Source organism: Habropoda laboriosa, unplaced genomic scaffold (genome assembly GCF_001263275.1).
Source record: "Habropoda laboriosa isolate 0110345459 unplaced genomic scaffold, ASM126327v1 scaffold187, whole genome shotgun sequence".
Classification (NCBI taxonomy): domain Eukaryota; kingdom Metazoa; phylum Arthropoda; class Insecta; order Hymenoptera; family Apidae; genus Habropoda; species Habropoda laboriosa.
In genome coordinates, this window is record NW_017100299.1 from 25,929 (window position 1) to 33,974 (window position 8,046).

Here is an 8,046-nt window from a genome sequence, read left to right on the forward strand (position 1 = left end):
ATTATAGTTTATTTTTTGTGGAATTTTATCCTAATTATTTTATCTCAAATTGCAAAATATTATGAAATAGATAATAAAAGTTACTTTTGTTTTACTTGCAAACAATTGTTAGCTATCAAAAAAATTAGAGATTATTACATGCTTGTTATCACATTTAAAAGAAAAGTCTGACACACTTTTTTATTAATGTTTAATGAAATGATGTTTTTATATATACATATGCAAAACCGTTTAGAATTACTTGAATAATACTATATATTATAAAAGGTAAAAGTTACATCAATAGATTGATTAACGACAATGTGGTTGAAATTATCTCGATAGAAGCTTTCCTCTCCGCAATATTATTCATACATTAATGTAAAACAATTTTTAATTTGGTGTATATATGTACAGAGTGTATAAAGAGGTTGTGATCACGACTTCAGCGGGATTCTACACTTTTGGATCGATGGACATTCATAAGAACAAATACGTGCAAAATTGTCCTGGACCTTGAAATTCAAAATAAAATGCTTTTGCTTGCATCGTATTCTACTCGTCGCGAGGACAAATGTGAAAGGACCAATAGCACAATTCAACCACTCTCTTGAAAAATGATGTTAAAGTTCCAATAATTTTATTTCAGTAGATAACATGAAACAAGGAATTAAAGAGAACTGTTTAAATGTGAATGTTGAACAAATGAACAATGTAATGAAAAATGTAAAAAAATTTGTTGTAGATGTTAAAAAAAAGTTGAATATTTCTACAAGAATTGAATTTTTTATGATTTTATTTTAACTTTCTTTTTTATTCAGAATGATACGAGGAATAAATTCATGCAAAAAAATCGTACAGATCCATTTAAAAAGAAGTGCAATTGCACTTTGCAACCGCACCGATGCATTTCTGTAAAAAAAACGCACTACACGATGATAGAGCTTGTTAAGCAATGCAAAATTTTTTTCTACAATTTTTGTCTGTCTTCAATAGGACCAATTATAGCCCGGCCCAGTTACTAGACTCACCCTGTATATGTAATACTCACGCAAAAATTGAAAAAAAAAATTCTACATAACCATTGTGTAATTTTCGAATGAACATTGTTTGTTTGCACTTTGTGTATTTTCTTACTCTTTATCATTATATTTATGTATATGAAAATCGCTTTACTACTAATTTTATGCAGCATCAATGAAAAATACAATTTAAAACTTCCTTCTGACATGTTTATAAATGTAGTACATATTACTCTGACAATGAGTTGAGATTGACACGGCGTCCGCGGTGCGTATGAGTGTGAGCCGTCCACACTGGTGTTCGCGAACAATTCACGAACAAATCGCGAACCAAGTTCGTTGGCAGTGTAGACATTTTCGTAAGCAGTAAACTCATTAGCGACACAATGCTGCTTCTGTTCGCGAACAGTTCTGCCCAGTATGGATTTCGTATAAGGAACTTTAACATCATTTTTTAAGAGAACAGTTGAATTGCGACCCATGGTTCCTGGAACACTTTTTGTCCCTGTAACGAGTAAAATATGATGCAAGCAAAGAGAAAACTTTGGTCTTGAATCTCAAAGTTGTTACGTACGCAGACTAGCGGACACGGTGGCGCCGAGATCTCCGCCTAGCGCGCACCCCCTAGAAAAGGCCCTCGAGATAGGGTAAACGAACGCATTCCGTTCCCACGAAAATCTAGGACCCCCACCACCAAAAACCACGATTTTTGGTGTATATAAGGGCACGACGTTTCATGCTCGGGGGCTCAGACTTCTAGCAGAACGTTACTCCGCCAGTCGGAACGCGAGAAATATCGGGTTATATGTAGTCCCTTTCGAGCATAGAATTACTATACAGTAAAAGTTCTATAAGAGTTCCAAAGTCGGGACCGCTGTGTAACAGCTACGAAAAAGGTGGTAGGTCTCTCAAACTCTCTGTATTTTACCGACACCGACGGACGCAGAAAGAGACAGCAGACAAAGAAGAGAGAGGTATTGAAAGTCGAGCCAGTCCTAAAATATCAAACACCTACATATCGGTGAGACAACACTAATACAAAAGAAAAACTTTATTATTTTTTGTGTTTTGCTGATAAAAATTTTACTAACATATCTATTTTTTTTTCTGATTAAAATGAGACCAAACACGGTATAATTCGGTGTATATTTAGTTACTTAATAAGAAATTCCACACATAATTACACCCTCCCTATAAATAATTAATACATATTTACATACATGCACACTTTATTATGTCTTTACTATATCTATTAAATGTAAGACATCTAAAAAAGATTACATATAAGGATTTACAAAACATGCAACCCGACGTTGCATTGCTTTAAAAATAAGAATATTGTTCACGAAGGGTCTGGCCACGGAGTGGGGAAGACGATGGTCTTCTGGTAAGAGGACTGTGAGGAACAGCAAATTGATACCCCAGAACCTTGAACACATACGAACCTTTTATTAGTAAAATTTTTAACATATTAGTAAATTATAATTGTTCGTAAACTGCTTGCGAACTGCTTGGGAAGAGTTCTGAGTAATGTAAACGTTAGTATAACGACTCCTATGTGTATTCTTATGTGTCGTTTAAACTCGTCAGAGGTCAAATTTCGTTTCTTCCTATCCGATAATTGATCAAAGGCAATGCCGCTTACGAGCAGTTATCGTGCAGAAGAGTGGCCCATTCGAGAATAACCGGATAGATTCAGTTCTAGTTCTGGTTAACGGTTACCTTTTGGCACAGCTAAGAGAAATGGTGTTACATTCTGTGATGTAAACAGTGAAATGAACGTAGCGGGCAAAGGAAGATTCACAAGCCCAATCGACACAACCAAGTTTTGTAACAATATCGTGTTTGGTATCATTTTAATCAGGAAAATCTCACCAATATTTTGATGAAATTTGTATTAACGAAAAATTGAAAATAACAAACTTTCGTAATTTTGTTAATTTGTCTCACGGACATGCCGACGCCGAATGCGATAAAGAGATGCCGCGGCCGTGTCACATTAGTCGATTGCCTGGTTCAAGGGTGGTCCCCCCTTGTGGTGGGGATAGACCATGAACAGTCATGGCGTAGATCCGAAAGAACTCTTATAGAACTTTTACTGTATTCTCAATACGGTTTAAGGCACCCCCGCGGCTCGGCGCGTAAACAGAGAAGGAATATTCTCGCCCAGTCGAGAATTGACCAATTACTTATTTAACTATCATTGTAACCGATCATTGGATCGAAGCAACTGGTAACTTCGCATTTATACTAGAATATATATCTTCGTTAAGTCAGACTGGCTCATTTCAGCCAAACCTCTCCTGAGTAACATTAGTAACGAATCAGCTAAACTCACAAGGATATATCTTTACCGCTCGAGGTATATCCAACATTACGGTGCGCACTGTTCTCACAACCTTCCAACCTGTTCCATCCTTCGGAGAACGACGTATTAGCCACATACGTCGAAGGTTCTAATCCTATCGGACTTGTTGGAGTACGACGTATCAACCACATACGTTGAATGTTCCGACCGGTCCATCACGAACCAATATTACGCTCCGTGTGAGGACACACAAAGCGTAACCCGTAACAAAGTCAAGGATAATTTTGCACATACTTTTTCTTTACAAATGTCCATCGATCCAAAGGTGTAGAATCTTACTGTGGTGATCTTTATACAATCTTTTCATTGTACCCTGTAGTTACATGTGTCCCGTTTAACTGGAAACGCACAAATATTTCGCAAACCTTTGAAAATATGATAAAATTGTTATTACAAAAGTTGTTTGGTATAAAAGGAGGCATTGTGTGGTGTGAATAGTTTTTTTTTTTTTGTATGAAGTTGTAGAAGAGATTTCAAGGTCAACTTAATTTTTTAAAATGGAATACTATACATCTTTATTCATAATATGGGAGCATTTGTTAAGACAAGTACAACGGTGTGCCGTATATGATCATTCAATGTAGTACGTCATAAAGTAGTGAGATCCCAAGGAGTCAGGTCAACGCTAAGTTGTCGGTAAGCTGAACCCTATGTGATCGTCTATCTGCTAAACTATCTATTCGGATGCTATTTATGACTTTTTACTTATTTTAAAAATTCCTTCCTAGGGTAATTTATGCTTTCCAGTTAGTTTATGAACACGATGATTAGAAAAAGGTACCAACCACAAGTGAAAATAATGTTAAGTAGAGAAAGACAAATTAACCTTTATTTTAAAAATACATCAATAATATTTCAATTGAATCATATTAAGGGTGACATTATACTTGAATTTTGTGCTTTAATAAAAAATTATTAAAAAAAATTATTTATACATTCCTTTAACAAATTTTTTCTATAAACTTAAAAATTATTCAGATGAAAGAACGAGGAAATATGAATTAATTAAATATTAAAACTATAACAAAATATTATGAAACAACGGAAAATAGACGATTAATCGACAAACAGTAAACATACTTTATAATAATTTAAATCTGTAAGAATGTATTCTCAGCTATAATTTTTCAAATATTGTACATCTATCAACTAGAGAAGAGTATTTCACAAACCTTATTGAAGTATATAATAAGTTTTCGTTAATTAAGTTGGAAGTCCATTAATGTGAATAAAAGGAAAATAATCACAAATTTAAAAAAAAACTCGGATTGTCAATAATTACTGTAACTTTCCTGTTATTGAAGCGTTTCGTGGTAGAAGTACGCGAATCAAGGATCATTGCTCATGTTTTTTACTGCAAGCGTACAGATTATACGAACACTTTGTTACAATACCTTGGGAGAATAGAAGTGAAAGGAATGCATTATGAATCTACAGTACTTCTAACATTTTATCGATTTACACTAAACATTTTTTATCAAAATCTATCTTAAGATCTCCATTCTATGTGTTAGGTCTTGTAGATGCAATTAGACAACATTTGAGTAGTAGCACGTATTTATTAGTAGATCTTTAATATTACAAGAATAGTGAAAAGCACGTGTGGATGAGTATCCACTCCATGTGGATCGGAGATCGAAACAATGCAACGGGCTGCGACGTGACTACCGCACTAATTGTAAGAGTGCCAATCCAAGAGGGAGAAAGAGGGAAAAGGAGAGCGGCAATATGAAATGTCCCAACTTTAGACTGACATGGAAGCCCTAATTCACAGAAAACCTTCGTAATACCTTTAATGATAGCTTGCTGAAATCGCATCAACCCTGGCTATCACACAGCAATAAAAAAATACAGCATCCCGTTTAAAAAGGCAGAAATGACCTTGAGAAAACTCCTTTACGCTTCCACACACGCAAAATGCCCCCTCTGTGCCATGCAAGTGTTGTATTAAACATTTTTTCATATTATTACAAATAACAGAAATATTTCAGGTGGACAAAGTTATTGTCCCACCCTGCATATATCGAGATGAAATCAAAAAACATTTTACAATCGATGCAAAATTATAGCACCACCTGCATGTTTAATCTTCGGACGGCGGATGCCGGGTCACCGCTGACCCAGCTTTCACATGTCTCTTGTTGCAACCAGCATTCGAAACAGAGTCACGACTCTCCTCTCCTTATGTTGTAAATCCAAAGTGGAATACGTAACTGGAACCACTTCGATTAGTGCGTAAGTAATGATTTTAGTGAAGAATGTTTTCTGTAAAAGTTGAGTGGTTTTAAGGGAGGGATAGTTTGACGTGATTAGTTTTTTTTTTTTTTTGTAGAAGGATGCGTAAAGAAGATATGAAGGTCAAGTTTGTTTTTTTAAATGGAATCATATATTTTTTATTTCGTTATTCGATCCAGCTTGTATGTAATTCTGTATAAAAAAGTATTAATCTGTTTATATAAAAAAATCACTAGTTTAGGAGATATTGTAACTTCAATTATTCAAAATAGCACAACTATTATAGAACCACTGTAATAACTCCAATAATAATATCTTGAGCGAAAATTGCTACACATGAAACTGCATTGTTCGAACGAGACCACATAGTGCATTATTCGATTTCTTCCTATCACTTGTATTTTTCAAAATTTCAAGGTCATCTGTAATTTTTTAAGTGGAAGTCAACTTTTTTCTTATAACGAAAGTTATGGATAATAGTAAAACAAATTCAGTGATGTGTATTACTGTAGTTGCAACTGATGTCGCAAGCGAATGAATTTATTGTTGAATGAAAATGCATTTGTTTTGAGCAATTACGTATTTAATATAACAATATTTATGTTTTATAGAAAAAGATAGGAATGTTCTTGTGTCACTTGAATAAACGCATCTCATTTTTGCACTGTTTCTGTGCAATTATGGGTGCTATTTTTTTATTATTTGGTTGCTTGGTAATTGTTATAACACGAGGAAACTCATTTCGTAAAAAGTCGTGTCAAGGAATTCTGTGTAAAGGAAAAAATAGGGCGATCAGTGTAACTTAATTCTGAAAAAATGGGGAAAATTCAAATACTAACAGAAGAGGGATATTCAAACAGAAGGATAAGTAGAAGTGAGTTTCTCATTCGTATCTATATAAAAACTAAGAAAATTATGGTAAATTGTACAAAGGTAGTGTTCAATTCTGACACGTCGTCGAGAATCGATTGAAAATGTAGCGACTGTGTGATCGCCTGAAATTTTTGCTATTGACCTTTTTTTTGTTCTCCCGGTCTCGTTAGCGCGTTGCCCCGTTCAGCCCTCGCATTTCCCCTTCCCTGGTCGGGTTTGGGTCCCTTGACAGCTGTGTGATCGCCCGAACTTTTTACTTCTGACCTTTTTTTTGTTCTCCCGGTCTCGTTGGCGCGTTGCCCCGTTCAGCCCTCGCATTTCCCCTTCCCTGGTCGGGTTTGGGTCCCTTGACAGGGGTGAGTTTTGGGTGGGTGGCCAAGACTCCCACTCACGTTCGGGCCTTGGTCACCGCCCAACGCCAACCACTCACCCTCAAGGAGGGGGTGTTTTGCGTGAAGTACGCGTCACCTGGGCTTATGGGAAAAACCCAGGGTAACGGTCCCGCTCGCTCGCGAGCATGTGCCTCGGCTCGCGCGGGTTTATGATGCGTCAATTGCTATTGAGATGCACGAAGAAAACTCCAAATTCTCCGCTTTTATGAGAGGTTTGGAGCCCTCCTGACAATAAGGAATAATTAACGAACGAAAACATTAAACGCGTATTCAAACCTTAATCTCAAAAATAGCAGAGAATCGCGTCCGTATCGTAAACCTGGTCTAACTTAAGTATCCTTAACAGGTAGAATTAAAGAGGCTCTGACGTCCAGAGCTAAGAGGTACATAAATCCTTCGGGTGTCTTCGAATTCGAATTTTAGTGCAAAACAAGTTGCAGAACAAGCTAGTGTCTTAGCTTCTGTACGAACTGTATACTGGAAAAAAAAACTACTATTGGAAGAAGAACATTGAAGAAAAAACCATGTTTGAAAGACCGCCATAAAAAAGCTAGGTTTGAATTTACAAGAAGTCATGAATTGGGTAAATGAATGGAAAAGTGTCGTCTTTATTGACGAAAAGAAATTTAATTTAGGCGGCCCTGGTGGGTATTCATTTTATCATCATAATTTGAGGAAGAAAGAAAACATTTTATCTCATAGGCAACATGGAGGAGAAACAGTAATGATTAGGGGTGCCATAAAGTCCAATGGTGTTGCCGATTTACAAATTATGGAAGGACGGCAAGATGCAAACAAATACGTGGAAATACTGAAATTAGCAAAAATCAAAATTTTTAACGTAGTGAAACATAATTGGATATTTCAGCATGATAATGCTGCCATACATACAGCCAAATTAATTAAGGACTGATATAAGGAGCAAGAAGTAAAATGTTTAAATTAGCCGGCATTATCACCTGATTTGAATATTATCGAAAATATTTGGGCATATTTATCCAGACAAGTCTACAGGAATAATCATCAATTTTCTCACCAAAAAGATCTTATAAATGCTATTGAGGCCGAGTGGAAAGAAATATCACAATCTTATTTGGACACACTATATAAATCAATACCAAATCGTATTTTTCAACTAATAAACAAAAATGGAGGACATACAAAGTATTAATAAAGC